This window comes from Pristiophorus japonicus, chromosome 7 (assembly GCF_044704955.1).
Source record: "Pristiophorus japonicus isolate sPriJap1 chromosome 7, sPriJap1.hap1, whole genome shotgun sequence".
NCBI classification, from domain to species: domain Eukaryota; kingdom Metazoa; phylum Chordata; class Chondrichthyes; family Pristiophoridae; genus Pristiophorus; species Pristiophorus japonicus.
In genome coordinates, this window is record NC_091983.1 from 246,941,012 (window position 1) to 246,955,521 (window position 14,510).

At 46.5% G+C, this 14,510-nt stretch overlaps 1 protein-coding gene across 1 annotated transcript in view; it reads right to left on the bottom strand.

Moving 5' to 3' along the window:
* Window positions 1-288: 288 nt before the first annotated feature.
* Window positions 289-14,510, bottom strand: part of tjap1 (tight junction associated protein 1 (peripheral)) — a 258,207-nt gene continuing 243,985 nt past the window's right edge. Inside the window, exon 10 of the transcript XR_011593916.1 lies at window positions 289-360. The gene's annotated coding sequence lies outside the window, so the exon portion shown is untranslated. The remainder of the gene's footprint in view (window positions 361-14,510) is intronic.

The following is a 14,510-nucleotide window of genomic DNA, read 5'->3' on the forward strand; positions in this document are numbered from 1 at the left end:
ACTCACAGGCTTCCGCCATCACTTTGTCCTCCTGGTGTTCCCTTCAACCTTAATCCTTGGCCATCATGTGGGGCATTTGCCCTCTTAATTCCAGCTCAAGTTAGGTGATTGAGATAGTTTGTGACAATTGAAGTGACGGGGACACGCGTTTCTCTTACACACCACTTATCTTACTTATATTCTAACTTATCTTAATTTCTACTCACTGTGTCTGTTATCAAACTTCCCCGAGTCTCACTTGTCCATTGGGTGTCCGGCAGTCTCACCCCTGCCGGTTCGATGTGAAATCCGACCTTATCCCCGTACATTCGAGTCTCGGTCAGGAGGGCTTACCAGTACATTCTGCTCGCAGCGCCAAAACTGTTGGGGGAAAACCCCAAGGTAGAAATAAATCTACTCCGAGACTACGTTCAAGAGTTGAAAACACAGAGAGTTTATTAATACAAGGTACCAGGGGAGTTGTATGTAGGTCCCTCAACCAGGCAACAACTCAAGTTGGGGTTACAAAAAATAAGTATTTAAAGTCGTAAACCGCAAAGGTCACATGACACTGCTTCTAGCATTGCAAAAGTGTCTACACAATGATTTTTTTTTTTTCGTCTTTGTCCGGCTTACTTCCTTATCTTCGGCCAGCGTCTGGTGTGGTTGGTTTCTTTCTTGCGAAAAGATCACAAGACGCTGAGCAATTGCTTATCTCATCCTGTCATACAGTACATTTTCTAAAGCACAGCAATTTTGCACTAACGCTATCAACCATTCAGAGTACTTAAGGAAGTAGCTCTAGAAATAGTGGATGCATTGGTGATCATTTTCCAACAGTGTATCGACTCAGGATCAGTTCCTATGGACTGGAGGGTAGCTAATGTAACACCCCTTTTTTTAAAAAAGAGAGAGAAAATGGGTAATTATAGACCGGTTAGCCTGACATCACTAGTGGAGAAAATATTGGAATCAATTATTAATTATGAAATATCAGTGCATTTGGAAAGCAGTGACAGGATCGGTCCAAGTCAGCATGGATTTATGAAAGGGAAATCATGCTTGACAAATCTTTTAGGTACATCCTCAAAAATTTCTAGTAGAGTGGACAAGGGAGAACCAGTGGATGTGGTGTATTTGGACTTTCATAAGGGCTTTTGACAAGGTCCCATACAAGAGATTGGTGTGCAAAATTAAAGCACATGGTATTGGGGGTAATGTACTGATGTGGATCGAGAACTGGTTGGCAGACAGGAAGCAGAGAGTTGGGTTAAATGGGTTCTTTCCAGAATGGCAGGCAGTGACTAAAGGGGTGCCGCAGGGCTCAGTGCTGGGACCCCAGCTATTTACAATATATATTAATGATTTGGATGAAGGAATTGAGTGTAATATCTCCAAGTTTGCAGGTGACACTAAGCTGGGTGGCGGTGCGAGCTGTGAGGAGGACACTAAGAGGCTGCAGGGTGACTTGGGCAGATTAGGTGAGTGGGCAAATGAGTGGCAGATGCAATATAATGTGGATAAATGTGAGGTTATCCACTTTGGGTGCAAAAACACGAAGGCAGAATATTATCTAAATGGTGGCAGATTAGGAAAAGAGGAGTGGAACGAGACCTGGGTGTCATGGTACATAAGTCATTGAAAGTTGGCAGGCAGGTACAGCAGGCGGTGAAGGCGGCAAATGGTCTGTTGGCCTTCATAGCTAGGGGATTTGAGTATAGGAGCAGGGAGGTCTTACTGCAGCTGTACAGGGCCTTGGTGAGGCATCACCTGGAATATTGTGTTCAGTTTTGGTCTCCTAATCTGAGGAAGGACATTCTTGCTATTGAGGGAGTGCAGTGAAGGTTCACCAGACTGATTCCCAGGATGGCAGGACTGACATATGAGGAGAGACTGGATCGACTGGGCCTGTAGTCACTGGAGTTTAGAAGGATGAGAGGGAATCTCATAGAAACATATAAAATTCTGATGGGACTGGACTGGTTCGATGCAGGAAGAATGTTCCCAATGTTGGGGAAGTCCAGAACCAGAGGACATAGTTTAAGGATAAGGGGTAAGCCATTTAGGACCGAGATGAAGAGAAACTTCTTCACTCAGAGTTGTTAACCTGTGGAATTCCCTACCGCAGAGTTTTTGATGCCAGTTCATTGGATATATTCAAGAGGGTGTTAGATATGGCCCTTACGGCTAAAGGGATCAAAGGGTATGGAGAGAAAGCAGGAAAGAGGTACTGAGGTGAATGATCAGCCATGATCTTATTGAATGGTGGTGCAGGCTCAAAGGGTACTCCTGCACCTATTTTCTATGTTTCTATGTCTTCAGATGAGACATTAAACTGAGGCTTTGTTTGTTCTCTCAGGTGGATGTAAAAGATCCCATGACATTATTCTGAAGAAGAGCAGGGGAGTTATCCCTGGTGTCCTGGCCAATACTTATCCCTCAATCAATATTAGAAAAACAGATGATCTGTTCATTATCACGTTGCTGTTTGTGGGAGCTTGCTGTGTGCAAGTTGGCTGCTGTGTTTCCCACATTACAACAGTGACTACACTCCAAAAATACTGTCCCCCGTTGCAGCCCAGAGGCAAAAGATGGTCACGGATAAAGTGACTGACTGTAACCAGCAATGGACTGTCAGCGAGTCGCAGGGCTTTTTTCAGGAAACAACACGATAAACCCCCCCGGAGAAGCACATTCTACTTCTGCTCAGAGAAGTGCAAGTACGCTATCCTGGGCCTGTAGGCTGTGTTAGGAGGGCAAGGATTCTTGCAAGCTCACCTCCTTCGAGCTGGGCTCCCTCCAGCCACAGCTCCACTTCCTTCCCTTCCTCCTCTTCCTCTAGCCAGAATGGAATTTCTACAAGGATGCCCATTTTGAATTACTCTGTGTTGCCACTGTCCCCGACAGATTTCAGATGGTGATCCAGTCACTACAATCACTTTGATTCGAATAACTTTTTTTTAAAACCCTATAAACTACCAGAAAAGTGTCTCCCAAACCTTTGCAGCATTTTAAATGAGAGCAGGTGATACGTGAAAATCAGGTCGTGGTCTTAACTGCGTCATCTGACCCCTATTCAATATTTTAATTAGGCTCCAACTGTTTCGGGCAGCAACATGGCCACCTAAATCAAGGCCCACCCAAGAATCAGAGGGGCTGACCTGCAGTGGTCAGTTGGCAGGATTTGGTTTGGGATTTTCACAGACGGAGCCTGTAGTGAGACAAATATCTGCCCTTTTATTTCACCAGATTGATGATTTATGTCAGGCAATATTTACCCATAGCCACTGAGAGAGCTGCTCTGATGTAATGGGAAAAATAGTACAGTGAAAAACCTGGAGTCCTTGCTCTTCCCTGACATCCGCCTTCTAATATCTGTATTTATTTACACAGTGCAAATCCTCAGTCTAATCTCCTTGGTGACTGACCTGTGGTGGGAGTGGCAGTCTGACACCATGTTTGTCTTCCTGATCCCTCAGAGCTATTTTGAGGACAGCAGTACGACTGGGGCCAGCTGCAGCAGGAATATTCGACTCTGACAGCTGCAGAGCAGAGCTCATGGTAGCGGCTCACCAGAACTGCTGATCTCAGCCCCCTCCACAATTCAATTCATCTCACATTAAAGTCTGCACATCTCAAGTATCTGAAATAATACCATCCCCTGCAACAATTACAAGTGACAAATGGAAATACTACACAGCTAACGTTACTCACACTGACTTCAGGTTACAGAGGGTTCAACTGGACTGTGCTACAGCCTTGACGCAAAGGCCTGGCCTCTGAGATAATTTCCATATACTCTCAATTTAAGTGAGAGTGAATGATTGTATTGTACAGGAGTTGCTGAGGACAGGCAAGGATGAAAGCAGGCCAGTTGAGAAGTGCTGTTTGAATCACCTGTGGTTCGGTACAGCCAGAATCAATGGTGTATTTGCTGCATAGGTTCTTACTTAAGAATTCATAGCAACACATTACAATTCAGAACTAGTTGGTTTATTAACAACTACACATTACCAGTTCATCCACCAGGCTCACAACTGCATACCTCATCGTGGATGGCCCAGACCCAACTGACTGGGGTTTTATTGAGTCTTGTGAGCATCATGTGACTGGCTAAGCCACTCACAATGCAACAGCTCGACAAACCTGTGAGCATACTTACGGATGCATATATTACACAGCTTCCCCTTTATTTTGTAGCAAGGTATTTATACAATATTTCAAAAGATTAATTGTCATGATTACAATTTTACAAAATCAACTGCTGAGCCTGAGTTTCTTATTCTAAGCTTTTAGCTTCCTCCTGCTCCGATCTCCGATCTCCATTTCTTTGCAATTGACTGGCCATGCCTGTTTTCTACATTATTATTATTGGACTCAGGAGACTGTCTTGGGGAATTTCTGTTTTCAGGGTGTGCAGCCCAGGATTCCTGACCTCTATCTTCTGGGTCCTTGAATTTCCTTGAAACCCTTACATCAGTCCTAATGTTAGATTTCTTCCTAAGGTTTTGATATTCCCAGTTATCAATATTCTGTCTAGTTGGTTTGCATTTCCTTGTTGATCATCTCAACTGAACCCCAACTCCACCTCCCCCCCCTCAGAAAACATAGAAAATAGGTGCAGGAGTAGGCCATTCGGCCCTTCGAGCCTGCACCGCCATTGGCTGATCACTCCCTCAATACTCCTTCCCTGCTTTCTCTCCATACCCCTTGATCCCCTTAGCCATAAGGGCCATATCTAACTCCCTCTTGAATATATCCAATGAACTGACATCAACAACTCTCTGCAGCAGGGAATTCCACAGGTTAACAACTCTCTGAGTGAAGAAGTTTCTCCTCATCTCAGTCCTAAATGGCCTACCCTTTATCCTGAGACTATGTCCCTTGGTTCTGGACTTCCCCAACATTGGGAACATTCTTCCCGCATCTAACCTGTCCAGTCCCGTCAGAATCTTATACGTTTATATGAGATCCCCTCTCATCCTTCTAAACTCCAGTGAATAACTCCAGTTGATCCAGTCTCTCCTCATATGACAGTCCAGCCATCCCTGGAATCAGTCTGGTGAACCTTCGCTGCACTCCCTCAATAGCAAGAACGTCCTTCCTCAGATTAGGAGACCAAAACTGAAAACAATATTCCAGGTGAGGTCTCACTAAGGCCCTGTACAACTGCAGTAAGACCTCCCTGCTCCTATACTCAAATCCCCTAGCTATGAAGGCTAACATACCATTTGCCTTCTTCACCGCCTGCTGTAGACATGCCAACTTTCAATGACTGATGAACCATGACACCCCAACTCCACCTCCCCCCCCTCAGAAAACATAGACACCCAGGTCTCGTTGCACCTCCCCTTTTCCTAATCTGCCGCCATTCAGATAATATTCTGCCTTCATGTTTTTGCCCCCAAAATGGATAACCTCACATTTATCCACATTATACTGCATCTGCCATGCATTTGCCTACTCACCTAACCTGTCTAAGTCACCCTGCAGCCTCTTAGCATCCTCCTCACAGCTCACACCGCCACCCAGTTTAGTGTCATCTGCAAACTTGGAGACATTACACTCAATTCCTTCATCTAAATCATTAATGTATATTGTAAAGAGCTGGGGTCCCAGCACTAAGCCCTGCGGCACTTCACTAGTCACTGCCTGCCATTCTGAGAAGGACCTGTTTATCCCGACTCTCTGCTTCCTGTCTGCCAATCAGTTCTCTATCCACGTCAGTACATTACCCCCAATACCATGCGCTTTGATTTTGCACATCAATCTCTTGTGCGGGACCTTGTCAAAAGCCTTTTGAAAGTCCAAATACACCACATCCACTGGTTCTCCCTTGTCCACTCTGCTAGTTACATCCTCCAAAAATTCCAGAAGATTCATCAAACATGATTTCCCTTTCATAAATCCATGCTGACTTGGACCGATCCGGTCACTGCTTTCCAAATGCGCTGCTATTTCACCTTAATGATTGATTCCAACATTTCCCCACTACTGATGTCAGGCTAACCGGTCTATAATTACCCGTTTTCTCTCTCCCTCCTTTTTTAAAAAGCCGTGTTACATTAGCTACCCTCCAGTCCTTAGGAACTGATCCAGAGTCGATAGACTGTTAGAAAATGAATCACCAATGCATCCACTATTTCTAGGGCCACTTCCTTAAGTACTCTGGAATGCAGACGATCAGGCCCCGGGGATTTATCGGCCTTGAATCCCATCAATTTTCCTAACACAATTTTCTGCCTAATAAGGATATCCTTCAATTCCTCCTCGTCACTCGACCCACTGTCCCCTAGTACATTCGGTAGGTTATTTGTGTCTTCCTTCGTGAAGACAGAACCAAAGTATTTGTTCAATTGGTCTGCCATTTCTTTGTTCCCCATTATAAATTCACCTGTATCTGATTGCAAGGGACCTACATTTGTCTTCACTAATCTTTTTCTCTTCACATATTTATAGAAACTTTTGCAGTCAGTTTTTATGTTCCCTGCAAGCTTCCTCTCGTACTCTATTCTCCCTCTCTTAATTAAACCCTTAGTCCTCCTCTGTTGAATTCTAAATTTCTCCCAGTCCTCAGGTTTGTTCCTTTTTCTAGCCAATTTATATGCCTCTTCCTTGGTTTTAACACTATCCTTAATTTCCCTTGTTAGCCATGGATGAGTCACATTCCCCGTTTTATTTTTACTTCAGACAGGGATATACAATTGCTGATGTTCATTCATGTGATCTTTAAATATTTGCCATTGTTTATCCACCGTCAACCCTTTAAGTATCCTTTGCCAATCTATTTTAGCCAATTCACGCCTCATACCGTCGAAGTTACCTTTCCTTAAGTTCAGGACCCTAGTTTCTGAATTAACTGTGTCACACTCCACCTTAATAAAGAATTCTACCATATTATGGTCACTCTTCCCCAAGGGACCTCGCACAACAAGATTGTTAATTAGTCCCTTCTCATTACACATCACCCAGCCTGGGATGGCCAGCTCTCTAGTTGGTTCCTCGTCATATTGGTCTAGAAAACCATCCTTAATACACTCCACGAAATCCTCCTCCACCGCATTGCTACCAGTTTGGTTAGCCCAATCAATATGTAGATTAAAGTCGCCGATAACTGCTGTACCTTTATTGCACACATCCCTTATTTCTTGTTTGATGCTGTCCCCAACCTCACTGCTACTGTTTGGTGGTCTGTACACAAGTCCCACTAGCGTTTTCTGCCCTTTGGTATTCCGCAGCTCCACCCATACCGATTCCACATCATCCAGGCTCATGTCCCTCCTTACTATTGCATTAATTTCCTCTTTAAAAAGCAACGCCACCCCACCTCCTTTTCCTCTCTGACTATCCTTCCTAAATGTTGAATACCCCTGGATGTTGAATTCCCAGCTTTGGTCACCCTGGAGCCATGTCTCCGTGATGCCAATTACATCATATCCGTTAACTGCTGTCTGCGCAGTTAATACGTCCACCTTATTCCGAATACTCCTCGCATTGAGGCACAGAGCCTTCAAGCTTGTCTTTTTAACGCACTCTGCCCCTTTAGAATTTTGCTATAATTTGGCCCTTTTTGTTTTTTGCCTTGGGTTTCTCTGCCCTCCACTTTTACTGTTCTCCTTTCTATCTTTTGCTTCTGCCTCCATTTTATTTCACTCTGTCTCCCTGCATAGGTTTCCATCCCCCTGCCATATTAGTTTAACTCCTCCCCAACAGCACTAGCACACACTCCTCCTAGGATATTGGTTTCGGTCCTGCCCAGATGCAGACCGCCCGGTTTGTACTGGTCCCACCTCCCCCAGAACCGGTTCCAATGCCCCAGGAATTTGAATCCCTCCCTTTTGCACCACTGCTCAAGCCACGGAAGAGAGAATCTCTGCGAGATTGTCGCATACCTGCAGAACTGTCTTCAGTCAACAGCATCTGAGTTGGTGGGGATATGGATGTTGTGACCGTTGAAGTACTTGGACCTGCCAACTCACTCTAATCATCCAAGTCAGGCTCATAATCACATACTCGTGGTACCGAAGGTGCAACGCTCACCAGAAATATTTGATCCACATCAACCTTCCTGATGTATTCACCAATTTTGATCAAGTACTGCTTGGTGCCACATACCTGAATAATTGTACCAATGTCCCATTTGCGTGGACTTGTCCTTTTCAACGGATTGAGAACTCTGACCTAATCACCCTGCTGAAAGCACCGCTCTTAATACTGGAATGGAAATGACATTTCTGCCTTATCAGACAAGTTCGGTTGGGCCTTCTTTACCTTACCAGATAAGTTTGGTTGCAATAAACTGAGATATGTCCTCAGCCTACACTTCATCAATAATTCAGCAGGTGTGTATCCTGTTGTAGAATGAGGTATAGTCCTGTATTTAAAAAGAAAATTCGCTAACCTGTGCTTCATGCTCACCGGTGATCCAGTCTGCAGAACTGGTTTCTGCAAAGCCTCCTTGACAATCCTGACTGACCTTTCAGCTGCACCATGCGAAGCAGGATGATATGGTGCTACCAACGTGTGTTTGATATCGTTGAATTCGTAAATTACGTGGACCGAAATTGCGGCCCATTATCTGACACCATTTCTTCGAGCAGGCAATGGCATGCAAAAATATCCCGTAATCATTCAATGTACATTCTGTAGTCATAGATGATCCCATATGCCGTACCTCTAGCCATTAGCCATTTCAAATGGCTATTGATTAGAACCAGAAAATTATCACTGTCCCTCTCACAAAAAACAATATGTAGTCTTTGGAATGGTCTCGTTGTCCAAGTCCATGTTTGCAGTGGTGTTTTAGCTGGCATGGTCCTGCAACCTTGACCGATAGAAGTATTAGAAAGCAAGTGTACTAAGTCCTAATCCAACCCAGACCAATAAACAAAACTTCGGGACACCACTTTCATGCCTACGATGACAGTATGCTCACCGTGAAGTTCTGTCAAAACTTTAGCCCATAGTGCACTAGGAATGACTACTCTCAGGCCCCATTTTAGACATCCCTGCTCACGTGATAATTCGTGCCAACGATGATAAAAAAGCTTTATCCCCATCATCTGAATGCATCTGATCTTCAGACCACCCTTGCAGGGTGTGCTCATGGGCCTGCTGTAACGTGGCATCTTTCTCTGTGTACTCTGCAATAACAGGTGGTGACTGGAAAGTCCTCATCAACGAGATCTAGAGTAAAGATTGACTGTTCGCAGCCAATTTCAGAATCTTCATGAGGCAACCTTGAAAGGGCATCCGCCTTTGCATTCTGCTTCGATGTACGATACTCGATTTTGAAATCGTACTGAGACAATCAAATAGCCCATCTTTCCATCCTGGAAGCCGCCATAGATGTAATTGCCGGCATAGGGCCTAGGATAGCTAGTAACGGTTTGTGATCGGTTACTAGCGTGAATTGGCGTTCCAAAAGAAATTGGTGAAACTTTTTAATACCAAATATAATTACCAAAGCCCCTTTCTCAATCTGGGCATAATTTTGTTCGCTTTTGTTGAGCGTACGCGATGCAAAGACAACCGGTTTTTCCTGCCCATCATTCATAACATGGCTGATCACTGCTCCCACACCATACCCAGAGGCCTCACACGCTAGTCTTAGTTCACGAGTCAGATTATAATGGAGGAGAAGTGCATTACTGCTCCAGTGTCGTTTGCATGTGTCGTATGCATGTGTCGTATGCATTCTGTCGCTTTTCATCCCATATCCAACGCATCCCTTTTTTTAAATAAATAATGGGGGGGTGCGAGCACTGTTGCTAGTCCAGGAAGGAAACGAGCATAATATTGGATCATGCGTAAAAAGGATCGTAATTTAGTAACGTTTTTCAGTTCCGGAGCCATCACGATGGCTTGCACTTTCTCCTTAACTGGTTGGAGACCATTTTCATCTACCCGCAATCCTAGATAAACCACCTCACTGTATGAATGCACATTTACTCCTCTTCAGCTTCAGATTATGGTCATTGAACCATCTGAATACGTCTAAGCTTTGCAGGAATTCATTCTCTGTGCTAGTGGCTATCAATGCATCATCTTGATTACATAAACAATGATTTATTCTCTGTAAGATCTGATCCATAATAGTCTGGACTATATTTGGTGAGAACTTGATATCAACTTAGTGTATGAATATAAACCTGTGTGAATATTGACCATCAGATACTACTGACCATCCTAGTCAATGTGGAGCTGAGCATAGGCGTGGGAGAACATAAGGACATAAGAAATAGGAGCAGGAAGAAGAAATTTGGCCCCTCGAGTCTGCTCTGCCATTTAATATCATGACTGATCTGATCATGGACTCAGCTCCACTTCCCTGCCCGCTCCCCATAGCCTTTTATTCCCTAATCGCTCAAAAATCTGTCCATCTCCACCTTAAATATATTCAATGACCCAGCCTCCACAGCTCTCTAGGGCAGAGAATTCCACAGATTTACAACCCTCAGAGAAGAAATTACTCATCTCAGTTTTAAATAGGTGGCCCCTTATTCTGAAACTATGTCCCCTAGTTTTAGTTCCCACTCCCAGCCCAAGCCCACGTTCATGATAATGCCGCCATGGATTGTTAAGAGGTTTATTGGGTATGAAGTGAATAGGGGCAGTGTCGTGACTTCCGGATTTCATCCACTCCAATGATCCTTGTCACATACACCGAGCTTTCTGAGAAATAGGGTGTGGCTGTAAAGGGCAAGGAGTTGAAAGAATGTGACCCGCCTGCCCGCAGTTTCCTCTCTCCCCGCCGATCCACTTTCCTTTCTCCCCTCCCCAGTCTCTCCCTCCTTCCTCTCTCTCTCTCCCCCCCGCCGCAGCCCAGTCTCGCTCTCACGCCCTCTGCTCCCCCATCTCTCTCACCCCCTCCCCCACATCTCTCTCTCTCTCACGCCCCCATTTCTCTCTCTCTCTCTCTCTCTCTCTTACGCCCCCATTTTTCTCTCTCTCTCTCTCTCTCCCCATCTCCCTCTCCCCCCCCTCCCAGTTTCTCTCTCCCTCCCCACCCTGCTCCCAGTTTCTCTCTCCCCCCCCACCCTGCTCCCAGTTTCTCTCCCCCCCCCACCCTGCTCCCAGTTTCTCTCCCCCCCCCGCACCCTGCTCCCAGTTTCTCTCTTCCCCCCCCCCACCCTGCTCCCAGTTTCTCTCTTCCCCCCCCCCCACCCTGCTCCCAGTTTCTCTCTTCCCCCCCCCCCCACCCTGCTCCCAGTTTCTCTCTTCCCCCCCCCCCCCCACCCTGCTCCCAGTTTCTCCCCCCCCCACCCTGCTCGCAGTTTCTCCCCCCCCCACCCTGCTCCCAGTTTCTCCCCCCCCCACCCTGCTCCCAGTTTCTCTCTCCCCCCCCACCCTGCTCCCAGTTTCTCTCTCCCCCCCCACCCTGCTCCCAGTTTCTCTTCCCCCCCCCACCCTGCTCCCAGTTTCTCTCTTTCCCCCCCCCACCACCTTGCTCCCAGTTTCTCTCTTCCCCCCCCCACCCTGCTCCCAGTTTCTCTCTTCCCCCCCCCCCACCCTGCTCCCAGTTTCTCTCTTCCCCCCCCCCCCCCACCCTGCTCCCAGTTTCTCTCTTCCCCCCCCCCCCCCACCCTGCTCCCAGTTTCTCCCCCCCCCACCCTGCTCGCAGTTTCTCCCCCCCCCACCCTGCTCCCAGTTTCTCCCCCCCCCACCCTGCTCCCAGTTTCTCTCTCCCCCCCCACCCTGCTCCCAGTTTCTCTCTCCCCCCCCACCCTGCTCCCAGTTTCTCTCTCCCCCCCCACCCTGCTCCCAGTTTCTCTTCCCCCCCCACCCTGCTCCCAGTTTCTCTCTTTCCCCCCCCCACCACCTTGCTCCCAGTTTCTCTCTTTCCCCCCCCCCCACCACCCTGCTCCCAGTTTCTCTCCCCCCACCACCCTGCTCCCAGTTTCTCTCTCCCCCCAACCCCGCTCCCAGTTTCTCTCCCCCCATTTCTCTCCCGTCCCTCCCCCCCACCTCAGTACATCACTCTCCCACCTCCGATGTTTTCTCTCCTACAGAAGTTTGCAAAATGTCAGTGTAGAATTCTAGGCAAAAGTCCTGAAGATAATCCAAAAGTGAGAGTGGCACAGTTCCACGTGGTACATCTCCTCACTATACAGGCCCCACTTCTAGTGTGGGGTTCGAGAAGTCTGCACACACGTAGGCATCCGGAGCGGAGTCCAGGGTGTGCAGGAGCAGAAAGACACAAAAAACTAGCGCAAATAATCACTGAGATAATCTGAGTGTGCTGCAGACCCATAATATAACACAAGGGGCACTGGAGATCTATATCACAGCACAAGGCTGCTGCACTCCTATAATGTAACACAAGGGGGCACTGCAGTCCAATAATACAATACAAGATGCACTGCACGCCCATAATAAATGGAGGGGCACTGCAGTCCTATAATACAACACAAGGAGGCACTACAATCCTATAATACAACACAAGACAGTGCTGCAGTCCAATAATGTAATACAAGGGTTGATGCACTCCTATTATAACACAAGGGGGCACTGCACTCCCATAATATAAGAACATAAGAAATCGGAGCAGAGTAGGCCATACGGACCTTTGAGCCTGCTCCGCCATTCAATAAAATCATGGCGACAAGTCCGATTGCGGTAACTGCAGAGGAATTTCCTTGCTGTCGACACAAGAATCCTCCTCAATCGTATTCTCCCTATGGCTGAGCCGCAATGCGGATTCCGCACACTAAGGGGTACAACGGACATGATCTTCACCATGCGGCAAATCCAAGAGAAATGCAGGGAACAGCACCAACTCCTGTACATGGCCTTCTTTGACCTCACAAAGGCCTTCGACACTGTCAACCATGAGGGATTATGGAGCGTCCTCCTCAGATTCGGCTGCCCTCAAAAGTTTATCACCATCCTTTGCCTGCTTCACAACGACATGCAAGCCATGATCTTGACCAACGGATCCACCATAGACCCATTTCACGTATGGACTGGGGTCAAGCAAGGCTGCGTCATCGCACCAATGTTCTTCTCGATCTTTCTTGCTGCAATACTCCATCTCACTCTCAGTAAGGTCCCCACTGGCATGGAGCTAAATTACACGACAAATGGGAATCTGTTCAACCTCCGCCGCCAGCTCCAAGTTCGCCCCATCCTCTGTCATTGAATTACAGTACGCAGATGATGCTTGCGCCTGCACATTCGGAGGCCGAACTCCAAGCCATCGTCAACATCTTCACCGAAGCATACGAGAGTATGCGCCTTACACTAAACGTCCGTAAGACAAAAAGGTCCTCTACCAATCTGCCCCCGCCATGCAGCACTGCTCCCCGATTCTCAAAATCCATGACGAGGCCTTGGACAATGAGGACCATTTTCCATACCTCGGGAGCCCACTGTCAACAAAGGCAGACGTTGACAACGAGGTCCAACACCACATCAGTGTGTCAGCGCAGCCTTCGGTCGTCTGAGGAAGAGAGTGTTTGAAGATCAGGACCTCAAACCAGCTCATTGTCTACAGAGCAGTAGTGATTCCCGCCCTCCGATATGCCTCAGAGATATTGTCTATGAACAACAGGCAGTTCAAAGCATTGGAGAAGTACCACCTACGCTGCCTCAAGATCCTGCAAATCCATTGGCAGGATAAGCGCAACGTCAGTGTTCTCTCTCAGGCCAACATCCCCAGCATCGAAGCATTGAGCACGCTCAATCAACTCCGCTGGATGGGCCACTTCGTCCGCATGTCCCCTCGGAATGAGTGATCATAGCATGATTGAATTTCAAATTCAGATGGAGGGTGAGAAAGTTGGATCTCTAACCAGTGTACTAAGCTTAAATAAAGGAGACTATGAAGGTATGAGGGCAGAGTTGGGTAAAGTGGACTGGGAAAATAGATTAAAGTGTAGAGCGGTGGATGAACAGTGGTGTACATTTAAGGAGATATTTCACATATCTCAAAGAAAATATATTCCAGTGAGAAGGAAAAGTCGTAGAAGAAAAGATAGCCATCCGTGACTAACTAAAGAAATAAAGGACAGTATCCAATTAAAAACAGGGGCATACAAAGTGGCCAAACTAGTGGGAGGACAGAAGATTGGGAAGCTTTTAAAAGCCAGCAAAGAACGACTAAAAAAATGAAGGGAAGATAGATTATGAAAGTAAACTTGCACAAAATATAAAAACAGATAGCAAGAGTTTCTATAGATATATAAAAAGGAAAAGAGTGGCTAAAGTAAATGTTGGTCCCTTAGAGGACGAGACCGGGGAATTAGTAATGGGGAACACGGAGATGGCAGAAACTCTGAACAAATATTTTGTATCAGTCTTTACGGTAGAGGACACTAACAATATTCCAACAGTGGATAGTCAAGGGCCTATAGGGGGGAGGACACAATCACAATCACTAAGTGAGTGGGCAAAAATTTGGCAGATGGAGTATAATGTTGGAAAGTGTGAGGTCATGAACTTTGGCAGAAAAAAAATCAAAGAGCAAGTTATTATTTAAATGGAGAAATATTGCCAAGTGCTGCAGTACAGCGGGACCTGGGGTACTTGAG